Genomic DNA, 13500 nt, shown 5'->3' with positions numbered 1-13500 from the left:
CAGCCAATCAGAAGAGGGGGAAGTGACTTAGGGAATTCCCGGTTGGTGGCTTATTGCTTAACATCCTACAAAATGATTTAAAATTATTGTCATGTGCATTGATCTTCACTCTGATGAGGACTCAGACGTGATAACACTCCTGGTTCCCTGTCCCCGTATAAGCTGGCGTGAGTGCTTCTAGCAGTCTTCCCTCCATTTGCCACAGCTATTGGATTTCCCACCCAGAATCTTTAGGTAGATGAGGTAAGTCCTTATTTTTAAACCTTCTTTGGAGTCTGGAATTCAAATACCTGAGTGGAAAGAGAAACCTGCCTTGAATCAGACAGAGGAAAATAAAAGAGACTCCCGGAGGCAGCTGGCAGGAAGTGAACACGCCTCAGCTGTGTTCATCTCACTGGGTCGTTTTAGGATTTGATTTTGGAGGGCGTCAGGCTGACTTTGAGTGCTATCTGAACTCCCTGGTGGAGTCTGGGCTTCCAATCACTGAATTTAAAAGTCCCCTAGTTTCCCTCTCTTTCGGTGACAAAGCCATTTCCCTGGATTGAATTGTGAAATTCTGAAAGCTGGAACAGGTTCTTCTCAGTGATGAACTGGTTGGCTAAATTGCTGTTGGGGCTCAGAACACACATTCTTATTTTCTAGAGATGTCTTCTGTTGGTGATTTTCCTGACTCATTCCATTATTTGTAGGGAAAGGTAGATTCATCTTCAGTATATTCTGGTGTTGGAAAATGGCTGGAAACAGGCAAAGGTGTATGCATTCAAATTAGAAAAAGTGTTCAGGCAGCGTGGGTAAGCAAGGGTATGGGGGAGCGTTGCACACCTCTGTCCAGAAAACAAAAGCAATTTTGGCAAAGAGTTTTGCCATATCATAAGGAGACAGACCAGCCCTTTGTTCCAAGATGGGATACTGTGACCAGACAGGCAGACGTGAGTCAGCAGCACCAAATGTCTTCTAAGACAGGGGTTCTTTTGATTTTGTTTGGTCACAGTGGAGAAGTATTGGCCTCCATGTGGATAGAACTGGAAACAGTGGGGAGATCATCCTTTTGCTGGTAATGACAATGCCGAGTCAGGAAAGTGACATTTTCACCATCTGTCTTTGCCAAGATTTAGCATACTGCGGGGATTGTGGGAGCATGACCTTGTTAAGATGAAGCGTAAGCTTCTGGGCCTAAGTTCATAGGTGTCTCACCACACTGACCTTAGTAACAGGGATAGAGTGAGTGAGTGTTTGGACTGGAAAACTTTTCAATGGAAGGTCTAATTCAGGAGTTTGTTCTATAGGCATGGTTGTGAGGATGTGTTTAGATAGAGCTTTTCACTGCATAAAAGTATAGTTGGGGCTCATGAGTGGCCATGTGCTAATTCCACTGAAGTCAAGGGAAGAGTTGATTTCCAACAGGAGAGATGAAGTTGTGTTATTAGGAAGAATTTTAGGGGTAAGAGATGCTACCAGGAAAGGCTCTTAAGAGATTTTAAGAATGATTTTATGTAGCCCTATAAAAGTGAATAATCTTTAATTCTAAAGAAAGGAGAATGACTCTAATAGCTGCATTTGGATTTTGTAGAAGGCTCCATTTAATCTTCTTTTTGAGAACTTGAGTACAGAGACTATGAAATAACTCATCAAATTCATCTTTTTATAACCTGAAATCGTATAGGATTACATTATTTCTGCACCATCACTAATGGCTCATGTGGACAGACTTTAAAAGACAGTGGAACGTGAAATGAAGGTCATTTGAAAATGCGTGATCACATTTGAAAAAATAATAAATATAATGGAGATAATCCTCCATATTTCCAAACTATTTTAGAGAGGCACTTTAGAAGAAAGTAACTTTGAGGGAGCAACTGTGCTTTCAGTTCTCTTGCATTACTGTTCAAATAGTGGCATTATTTGCGAATTTTTTGGGTGAGTGTGATGCCTTAGATTCAGGCCTCGTACATATGAGAAAATCTCAAATTCAATTATATTTTTTCTTTTGAGTTAAAAAGCATCTATTTGTTAAATTCAAACAATGCCCTTTTGAATTTTTTTTTTCCTTTTAAAAATAAATATACTATGAGTGCCCTCAGATGGAAACGCCTTGGGTCTTTCTGGACCTCTGAGAAGTCTTATGTTCACACTCACGATTCCACATTTGTGCTCCCTTTAATTTGCTAACTTTATGCAGATCCTCTTTCAGTATCTTTTTGATGATTTCAAAGGCTGAGACAAAATGGAAACTGAGAGGCTAAAATATTTACTCCACTGCATTCAGTTAGCTAACCAGAAACTGGAAGGAACTCATATCAGGTCCTAGGCCAGAATGTGAGTGCTGTGGGTCAAAGTTCACTTCTAGGAAGTAGAATTTAGTGTTGTAGATTCTTGTAATGTTATATTTCTTCCTCATCCCTACCTACTCCCCGCCCCTAAATTAAGGTTAGCCCTGAATTGTGTTCTTTAGACCATCTTGCTTTCTGAAAACTCAGTATAGGAACCCTGTTTAATGTTCAAGCATCAAGCCCAGTCGCAGAGGTTTACACAAATCATTCAAAAGTGATTCAGTCTTTGCCTCGCTTCCTCCAGTTAGAGTCCTCCCTAAGTCCTTTGGAACAGATGGGATTTTCAAAGACCTCTGGGAGATGGGGTGGGGTGGATACCAAGAACACCGTGGTAGAAACTGCTAACACACTTGAGAAGCAATGCCACGGTTTGGAGGAATCAAATACAAAGTGGGAACGTGATTTTCGGTGATACCTTTTTCTGCCGTTTCAGACCATTTCTCTTGTTAAGATCCCTCTCTGGTAGAATTGAAGTGACAATCATTTCTGTTGTGGGAGAGGCCCCAGTTGGGAGGCTTCGGCTCCATGCAGCTTTGGTGTTGGAGACCTGGCTTCTCACCCTGGTTGTGTTACTGGGTAACCAACCGTGCTGAGCTCTTAGCTGGGGTGAGGCACGCCGGCAATGCACGGGGGATGGTCATCTGAAGACTGAGGCAGGACGGCAGCCCTGTCTTGGTGGGTTCTCTTAAATCTGTTGCACAATCACTGAAGCGACAGGGAAGATAATAAACTTTGTTAAAATTTTCTTATCTAATTTTTCATAATAGGATTTTAAATCATATGATTTCTTTTGAGGAGCAGCAATTGTGCTTTTATCAGATATATGTGACTATTATGTTTATTTAAATCAGACAGGGCTTTAGAGGTCCAGGCTATTAAGCTGTGCAGGAAATAGAATGCAGTGAGGGAGAATGGGTCATGTTCAGATGGAACATATATTCAAGCCAAGTGGTTTTGACGTCAGGAAGCTAAGATGTGCAGAAGTAGAAGTTTTCATGGATCCCTCAGAGTTATTCGATTAAAGAATTATTGGACTTCAGAAGGAAAAAAAATGTCTTTACGAATTCTCCTTGAAGAATCCCAGACTCATGTTTCGAGTGATAGGAGCATGGTGTAGACAAGGCAGGGTGCAGGACAGTCCCGGACTGGCAGTCAGGAGACCTGGTTTTGTAGTCCCAGCAAAACTATGTGCCCACAGCAGCATACACCACCTCTCTGGGCTTTTGATCCCTCATTTTGAAACCTGATCATTCTGAAGATACACTTCGGTCCTCAGAATCTGGTGACTGGGGAAAGCTAGCTACGTCTAGAGGTCAGCAGGTTTAACTTGAGGCTGTGCAAGCTGAGAATGGGATGAGAGATGCCCTCCTAAGGATGAGACAGGAAGGAAGACCAGTCGGAAGTCTTAAATGGCTTCCTTGGGGTCTTCAGAACTTTGGCCCAGGGATATGCCTGGCTGAGGTACTGCAGACTGGATACCGGGAGACTTTCCTAGGGGTGCTGGGGTCAGTTCCCATGACAATATCCTGTCTTTATCAATTGTCTCATTTATTCGAAGTCAGCATGAGCATAGAAGCAGATGCAGCTGACTGTTTTGTGACCACTGGAAGCCGCTGGCATACCCGGGTAGGCACTCTAATGCCCTCTTCTGTAAAACCCAGAAGCAGCTGGCTGAAAAGTGGATATTCAGGCCCCCATGGAGGCCACTCAGATTGTGTGGTGCTGGTCAGCTCACTTGACTGATTGCCCATGAATTACTGGGTAGATTGACTGGGTGTGGGCTCACCTCCTATAGAGGAAGACCTGAGGGGTCATCAGAAGAGGAACATGGCTGGCCCAGCCACTGGGCAGCCCACCTAGAGACTCCAGTCTTTACAGAGGCCCTTGGCCTGAGTCTGGAAAAATCAGAGCTTGTAATAGAGTCAAGCAGGATGGCCCATTTAAAGAGGCTCCCAGGGCTTTAATTGGCCTTGTTTTAAAAGAGATACCCTGTAAAATACCCCTTTGAAAATTGATTTCACTAGCACCTAACCACACTCTGTCTTTGGGCTGTTTTACGGGGCTGAGCCCCTTGTTCTGGTTCATTGGATTCTCTTCCAATTTTTCCCAACACCTTGGCCCTGAGAGTTTCCTTCCTGTCCTTTTTCAGCAGCATCTTTGTTATTATTAAGGGTATCTGTTTATTTATTTTAAATATGACCAGCATTTTAAACATGCTTCATACTGTGCCTCTGATGAAAACCAAGTCCCAAATCAAAAGGAGCCAAAAGGCCTACTATAATATTTTGATTACTAGACTATTAGACTACCTCATGAACCCCACTATTATAATAACTACTTATTTTTACTTTTGTAGGTCCTTCTCCAGATGCACACTTCTTTTTTTGATGTTGTGATTGTGGTGAATTTAAAAGTTCCTATTTAGCCACGTACCCCTCACTCTGTATCATAGTCACCACACAAATGGCCTTGGGGGCTAGGGCTTTATGGGCGTGATTGTGGCAAATTTAAAAGTTTCTATTTGGCCACATACCCCTCACTCTATGTCATAGACACCACATAAAGGACCTTTGGGGCTAGACCTTTATTGGTCCAATTGTGGATTTGAGAAATTTTAACTCACCTGCCATCCCTTTCTTGACCTGATGCAGACTTCTTCCAAAAGTCTATCATATCTCTGTTGGAATATGAAAGAGGTCTTCTATTTCTAAATATGACAATGGGGCTTGGAGCATATGACTGTCTCAAAGAGATTTTTGGGGGGTCCCTTTGAGGAAACTTAAAAAAAATTCTCTCATAACGACTACTGATATATTCTATTGGAGGAGGTAATTGGGGCCTGGAAGGTGAAGATTATTTCAGCCTGTCTCCATGGTAACTACTGACAAGACTTGTTTTCTTCACAACTGGACTTTAGATTTGGCCTCAATTCAGCCTCTGTCTCAATTACGTCCACTGAGAAAATCAGAGGACACCTAGCTAACCTTTCTAACTCCCTTGACCAGAGGCTGTGGCTTGAGGAACATGGGTGAAGTGTAGACTTTGGCTGCTTGTGTATCTCAAAAGGCAGGAGGCTATGGGTTTTTGTTGCCTGGAAGCAGTTGGAATGTGGTAGAAAAAACACGAGGTTAAAGTCAGAACACCTGGGTTCACATTCGACTCTGTCACCGAGCAGCTGAGTGACATTGGGTGAATTATCTAAGCTCCAGAATATAAGTTTCCTCATCTGGAAAATGGGGGTAATAACATCTGCACAGGCTGTTATAAGGATTAAATTAGACAAAGCATCTGAAAGCATCCGGACCCATGCTTGTGAGTAAACAATTAGTAATTGTGGAATGGAATCGGAGGATCAGTCCTCAGCCTGGGTGTTTTCAGTGAGTCTCTCTTGAGAAGGAGTGTCTGGATAATTCTGGGATTTTGTTTGTCAAAATGATCGACGTTGGCTCTGCACTGTGACTTTGTGGAAGAAAGGCAGTGGGGTTTTCAGTGGGGAAGGTGGGCAGCAGGGAGGTAGGATGAGCCATGTGAAGGGGGAATCTCTTAGTGGAGCCTTGTGTTGAGCTGGCTGCAACCACCACCCACCAGAGCCTCAAGGAAGACCTGGGATAGGTACATAGCACTTTTTTTGTTTTTTATCCTGTCTTGATGCCTGGCATGTATAGGCCTCCAGAAGAAACTGATCTCCTTCCTGGCAGTCCACATGACTAATCACAACTTTATGTATGTTGCCCACCCCTTAAATTCTTGAGAGTCCTCGGATACTTACTGGCCATGGCAGCTAAGGCATTAACTGCTCTGGATATTCTAGAGGCTTTGAAAAAAATTCCTACTTATTTTGGCAAGGCACTATGGGGTCTACCTCCTGTAAATTGTTCAAATGAGGCTTCTGGCCAGGTAGAAGTGGTAGCTAGAGGCTCTTTGAATTAAACAAGCAGTCCTTGCTACAAAAACAGGAAAGGTTTCTAACCTGGGATCCAAGGATCTCTTAGTGTCCATGGGGAGAAATCAGAGGCTTTGTGGACTTGGATGTGAAAACAAATAAAATTTTTACTTTCAGTAATTTAAAATTCAATATTCAATGTGAATTCAATTCAATTTCAGTACGAGTGTGGCATACTAAACTCCTCAGTAGCAATAGCTGTAACTGATTATCACGCAGAGAAATTACAGATATTTTTATATCACATTGCACTTGTTACAGATGTCTTAAAATATCGATATTCATCACTACTTTGATATCATGGAAGTTATAGAACCTGGACTAGCTATTCTTGTTTAATGTACTAAAAAAGAAGCACACGGCATCATTGACTCAATGGGCATGAGTTTCAGCAAACTCCGGGAGATGGTGAAGGACAGGGAAGCCTGAAAGGCTGCAATCGGGTTGCAAAGAGTCAGACACGACTGAGTGACTAAAGAACAACAAAGAAGCACATACATTTTTATGTTATCGCACATTTATTTCTAAAAGTATTTTGAAAATTGTATTTCAATATAAGCTTCCTTTCTAATCTTAGTATTTTACTTTGTCATTGCAAAAGTGTTATTTTGAGGAGTCCATAATCCTCAGTGGACTGCAAGATGGGTTCACCGTATAAAGAGAAGGCTAAGAGCCCCTAACTTACAGCATTCTCTCACACATGACTGATGAAATGAACAGCAGTAGCTAATAAATAGTTTCTATCAGAGTGGGGTGTGTTTTCTTCCCACCCATCGTTCTTGTCTATGGGTAGCTTTGGAGTTGTCAAGGGACCTTGGCATATGAAGATAATAACAATAATAATAATCATGCTAACAATAGCTAACCTTTGTTGAGTGCTGCCATAGGCCAGGTGCTATTACAGGCATGTTCCCTGTCATATTTTGTTGGACTCTCCTAACTCCTTTAGGAGCTTTAGACAGCAAAGTGTCTCCCTGCTTTCCATGATGATAGAGCAAGGGCATAGATAAAGGCAAGAGTTGGGACTGACGCCTTGGGACACGGCTGGGGTCAGCGTAATACAGCCACCTCAGTCATGCAGGGTCCAACACTTAGAAAGCACCTGTGCTTGGTTTAACACTCTGTTGTTGCTGTCTTGAAGTTCTTAACACATTTGGGGCAAGGGGCTCTGGATTTTCCTTTTGCACTGAGTCCTGCCAGTCACGTAGCTGGGCTCCCTTGGATATGATGAAATTATTCAAATGTGTGACAACTCCTGATGCTGGGAAGCTGCAGGGAGAACCCCGGCTCCTCCTTATCATGCTCATCTAGCTGATCTTAGCTATTTTATTTGATCATTTTGAGTGTCAAAGATGTCCACTGAAGCAAGGGGAGGAATACGTGAATAATCAGCTGGAAGGAGTTTGATCCCCGGGAAAACCTTTCTGATTAGAAGTCACTTGCCTTGCTAAGGAGTATTTTCATGTGTTATTTTCCAGAGGGCTTACTCTACAGGTCAGGGAGCTAGAGGAAGCAGAATGAAGTGTGTTCTGGAAGAGAAAATGAGACCTGGTATGCTTAGAGTCTATAGGTCTTGCAGCAAGGCTTTAGAAAGGAATACGACTTTCTTGTCTATGGTTGTTTAATGATTGTCTGCACAAAGAGAAAACCCTACTTCTTCTAAAGAGGAGTTGCTCTAATGCATGAGAAAATTCATGTATTATTTGTTTCTTAAGTTGCAAAGATGATGCTGGAATGTCTAGTGAAGTCTTGTCTGTTTTATGGCTACGTTTTTACAAACATTTGCAGGGTCATGGGTATGACGGAGGTCGGGGAAAACTTTCCTAGACTTCTCAGAGGGATGGAATGCAGGCTCCCAGAGCCCTCCCCTCATTGGAGTGACGTCCACGACACAGTGGGTCTGACATCAGGACCTGTGTGTGTTGGCTTAGTCGTCAGATGCTTTTCCAAAGGAGGCATAATTTCCCCTTAATGTTTCAATTTCCTTGTGATTATTACCACTCTTTTATCCTGGCTAATAAGTCTGAGGTGACTTTAAGCAGCCAAACCTAATCGCTGAGTCAATCTGGGGCTTTCAACTGGAAGCCAGGCTGAAGTTTTGACAGATGGGTTTGGGTGGACATGAACGGGTGTTTCGGTAGCATCCACACAGATGGACACTAAAATAACTTTCAGTTAAGGGCACAAGCATGATTAGTACGCTTCATGCTCACATTTGGGGGAAAAAATTATACAGCTGTACTTAAAAGGAGCTCAGTTTCAAAAATAAAAGTGTGCAATCCTAAAAGACAATCACCTTGTCTTTGGAAATACAAGAGTCCATTTTCAAAGCTACAAAAAGTTATATGGCACTTTTCCCCTACACCCCAATACATTTATTATAATACATCCGACCATTTACTAGCTTTGTGTCTTTGAGTAAGTCACTCAAGTTCTCTGTGCCTCCTTTTCTGTGAAAATGGAGATATTAGTATCCACGTCTGGGGTTATTGCAAGGAGTGAATGAGACAATTCCTGTAAAGCCTAGTTCAATGCTTAACACATCATAAACACTCAATTAATATAAACTGTCATCCTCGTCAGGATAATTTTGACTGCTGTTTTGTAATTATACCATCTGTGAGATCCCAAATCGGCGGCTGTTGATCTTTCCCTGACTGGGGCATCTCAGTCTTTCTCTGGGAAGAAACTTTAATCTCGACCTGGTCAAATCCATTGTCCCAGTCCATCCCAACCCTCCCTGGCTCCGATTCCATCCTCTTAACCTCCCTCCACCCTTCCCGCATTCCTGCGTCCTGGGTCTTATTTATTTTTCAGTCAACTGAGGGTGTTGTTAAATCTTTTATTTTTCTGGCCGCCCAATTTGGTTCTGAGGCAGTCCCCTCCCTGTCCTGCTCATGACAAGAATGCTTGGGAATGCTCAGCCAGCCATATCCCTCTTCTGTCAGAACACTCTGTTCTTAACGCTCCTTGAGAAGAGGCGTTTCGGAGGCTTCCCCCCACTGCTGTGACCTCCCCTCCCCATTAAGCCAATGGTCTGGTGATAATGAAAGCCCAATGGCTAAGAGAAAGCTGCGGGGAGGTGGTAATCTTGGGGAACATCACGCATTGCCTGCACGTCCCAGGTTTTCTGCTCAAGGCTTAAATAAGAGATATTAAGAGGCTTCGCCTGACAGTGTGTGTTGAAGGCTGGGTGATGATGCCACCGCTTAATTAGTGTTGTCATGATCTCCATTTGAGTGATTTGTTTAGCTCTTTGTAGCCCTTTCTGGCTTGAGCACATCATGTGGTATTGACAAACTGTTGGGAAATGAGAGCGCGGTGATGCTTGAATTAATGCGGGCATCATACAGTGAACATCTTAGGTCCTTTCGACAGGATACGTGGGATCTCAAGTCACTTGGCAGGACATGAGTGAGTCTACACAGCTTGCCTTGGAGGTAGGTATGGCTAACCTCCTTTCCCCATTGGGAAAGCTATGGTCCAGGGACTGGGGGTTTTCCAATTATGCTCATTGCCCAGGGCTAAATGAAAGAAGCCTTTGGGAGAGCCACGCTGAGTCTCTGCTTGGGGAGGTAACCCAGAGACCACACCTACTCCCCGAACTTACTGACTTTCGGAAATGAACCATTTGGAAGAGCGTGGTTTGGGTTATGATCATGCCGTGGCAGCCCCTTCTCTGGCCTTGTTAATCTGACTCAGGATCTTAACCTGGGCTGGCTGGAGGCTGGCCATGCCATTCTACAGATCTCAGATACTCCTTAGCGCCCTCGTGGAGCCAGCCGATGGAAAAGTATAGTGTCTTCTGGCTCCTGGGCCCTGCCAGCTCTGGCTGGTCTCTTCGATACCACCTTTTCTTCTTAGGGAGTGGGAGGATAGCATTTAAACTGAAAGCGCAGGTTTTTCTTTGGTTTTTATGGGAAAAACAAATTGGCATGAACGCTCTGTCAAACCAGCTCAGGCTGTTTGGGCAGATGCCTTTCTTTGCTTTTTTCTGTTTATTTTCCAACAAATCAATGCTTAACTGCGTTGTTATTGGAGCAGAGCAACAGGTGCAAAAAAATAACTCTGCTGCCAACTCAAATGAAAAAGTAGGGCTTATACCCTCTGGGAGGTATTCAGAAGATAACAGAATCCCCTGCCAGCAACTGAATTAACAGCTCTGTTTACGGTGGGTCTTATGTTAACCTGCCCCTAACCCTCTGACACATAAACACACTATTGTCTCAGGGAGAGACATGCAGCCATCCAGACAACCAGCTGCTTTATTCTGTCCTGCGTGGAGATTGGTTTTGGCTGAGGCTGCTTTGCGAAACTCATGGCTGCCAACTCCAGGTCTTGGTGAGGGTTTCCTATGAAGGCAAGTGTTTGGGGTTGTTGGAGAAAGGAGGACCAGTCCTGGTTTTTCTTTTTAATTGATTAATTTATTTATTTTTAATTGGAGGATAATTGCTTTACAATGTTGTGTTGGTTTGTGCTGTACAATGAAGTGAACCAGTTATATGCAGACATATATTCCCGCCCCCTTGAGCCTGCCTCCCAATCCCCTGTCCCTCCCATCTAGGTTGTCACAGAGCACGAAAGCTGTTTATTTTACACACAGTAGTGTATGTATATGTCAACGCCACTCTCTCAATTCGTCCTATCCTCTCCTTCCTCCACTGTGTCCACAAGTCTCTTCTCTACATCAGCATCTCTATTCCTGCCCTAGTCCTGTTTTTGAAGGGAGCTGAAGTTCTTTCCAAGCTTGGTCATTTCCAAATGCCAAAGCAGGTCACCTGGCTCTCCCTGCTCTCGTTCTACTGTAACTCCAGCAGGAGATGGCCAATGAGGCCAGATGACCTTGGAAAAAGCTATTACAACATTTTTCAGAAGTGGTACCCTTGCTGGACAGTCCAGTTGAGCAGGGCAGCTTCTGTGTTTTTTTCACTCTTATGCCCCCAGCACCTAGTACAGTGCCAACATCTAGTAGCTCGTCAGGGAATATCTATTAATTGGAAGGGATCAATATACTAGCAGGGCAAACATTTCTTGATGATTGTTTCTCTCCATTGAAGGCTAAGATACCAGGTTTCTTTGGTAGGGTGGTAATCTTTGGAAGAGCTGTGGTGGGGGTGGGATGGAATAAGGGGTGACTCAGCCAGCTATGAAATCCCCTTGATGAAAATAATCATTACAAAAATCCTCCGCAAATGCTGTGTTCTGAGGACTTGGTTTGGCTTTCACAGACTCATGCTTGTTAAGTTGCTGAGCACTGTTGCATTGAACAAGGTGGTATTGGATGTTAGGAACTGCTTTACTTCAAGTTAGGCAATAAGACAGGGAGAGAATCTCCGCAGATGAACTGAAGCTTGAGTTCTTCGGATTGAAATGTATTGCCTCTGACTTCACGAGGACTTCCTGGTGTTTGTGGATGTTTATTTTAGGGCCAATATCTGCTGGAGTTCGTTATCTTGTTTTGGGAACTTGAGAGAACTCAAGTAGATGAGTCTTTAACCAGAAGCTCTTAATGGCAAGGGTGCTTAAGGATTGGTGAAGGTGGGGTCTTAAAAGCATAGATTCTGATTCACAGGTCTAGGTGGGACCTCAGGAAACTCCAAGTTTAACTTCTTCTTAGGTGCTGATTATACAAGTGGCCCATAGACCAATCGTGTGGCCTCTTCAGCCAAGTAGGAAAATAAGCATTGTAAAGGTAATCTCCCAGTTTCCATACCTATGCCTTTCCAAACACCTGTGGAGACCTCTGTTGTAAAACTAGGCAGGGTTTTTTTTGGTTTTGCTTTTATTTTTTGTTATGTATTGCTTATGGCTACTGTGTTTTAGAAGAGAGATCAAGGATTGGTCAGGAGAGAAATACTGAGGTTCAAGGTGGTGGGGTATACGGTGAATTTTTCACTACATTGCCGAACAGAGGTCCAGAATGACTGTCCTGGGTGCAGCATGGTCCCTCCTTTAGCTGCTGATGGAGAGGGAAAGGGGAGGCCCTTCCTGCTGCCACTGTGGGAAAACTGTGCAACACTCATGTCAAGAAAGAGCAAGAATAAAAACTCTCAGGGCTTCTCTCAGAGGTCGGGGTAGACTTTCTTCTGACCCTGACTCCACTACAAGGTTTCTTTTCATTTCAATCCTACATGAGTGCAACAGAGATTTTGATTTAAAGATCCACGGTGTCAATAGATTTGTAGGGGTCAGTGGATGGTCTTTGGAGGGCCTTTTGCACAAAATATGTGCAAAACTTGGTGTGAGTATGCAGTCTGGGGAGGAGAGAACCATAGTTTCCCTTGAGGTCTGAAAAGACTCCGTGACATTCATGTTTCGAAGCTTGCCCTATTTTTAGTTTGCCACAGCTGAACACAATTGATAAAGGCCCCTGAGGTCATGTAAGGGAATCTTGTTTTTAGATCAATTTTGGTTCCTGTCTCCGGTCAGTGTCTGTTTCTTGTCTGAACTGTCACTAAGACTGATAAAAATCAGCATAAGATGTGTATTTTCAACTGGCTTATAGTTAGTAAAGTGTATCTATAATGAATCGACTCTCGGGCTCCGACTATGGCATCACTGCTCATGGAAACTCTTGAAAGCCCAGGAATAATGCTTCCGATGCTGCCCCTGGGAACATGAAATGTCTGTCTTGAAACACATTATGAGGGTATGAAATTACCTGTGATGTAATCCTGAGAGGATCAAATACATTCCCCGAGCTTGATTCATATTTTGATTCATTTGGAAAACATGAATTATCATCTTTGTTACATTCAGTTAGATTTCACATGTACTTGAATTTTCTTTTCTCCTCACTGGGAGTAGTTCTCTTGAAATGACAGTCATATTGAAACAGGAAGTCAGTAAGCTGTTGCAACATTCTTTGGGCAAATGCTGTGAATTCACCTGCTGGTAACTTTGATTAAGGACTGAGAATGGTCTGGATAGCGCTGTCATTGCAAAAGCGATTATTTAAAGTGCCTAATTGCTCCTCGGGCTTGAGGAGTAAAAATACCCACATGAGACAGTATTCTGAGGCAGTCTGGGGATGATGTGTTGGAACGAATCAAGGATCTGGGAAGAAGGCAGACTGTGGCTTTGACTCTCGGTCCCCGAGGGCTGGGAGCAGGGAATGCAGGCGAAGCCCTGCTTATGATCTGCTCTGTGGCCCTGGTGGCTTCGGTGTATCTTCACCCTCCCAACAGAAGAAAACACTACTTTTTGAACTAATTCAGTTCTAATCCA

The 13500-nt window shown here is 43.4% G+C and overlaps 1 protein-coding gene across 4 annotated transcripts in view; it reads left to right on the top strand.

Moving 5' to 3' along the window:
• The window catches only part of EHF (ETS homologous factor), a 56386-nt gene that overhangs the window by 12892 nt on the left and 29994 nt on the right, over window positions 1-13500 (top strand). The window contains exon 1 of one of the 4 annotated variants that reach the window (XM_005690086.3): window positions 86-243. The exons of the other annotated variants lie outside the window; for them this stretch is intronic. The gene's annotated coding sequence lies outside the window, so the exon portion shown is untranslated. Of the gene's footprint in view, window positions 1-85; window positions 244-13500 lie in introns of those variants that run through there. 4 annotated transcript variants of the gene reach the window in all.

The sequence above is a fragment of the Capra hircus genome, chromosome 15 (genome assembly GCF_001704415.2).
Source record: "Capra hircus breed San Clemente chromosome 15, ASM170441v1, whole genome shotgun sequence".
Taxonomy (NCBI): domain Eukaryota; kingdom Metazoa; phylum Chordata; class Mammalia; order Artiodactyla; family Bovidae; genus Capra; species Capra hircus.
Note: the sequence above shows the minus strand (reverse complement) of the source record. Positions and strands in the feature narration are given on the sequence as shown.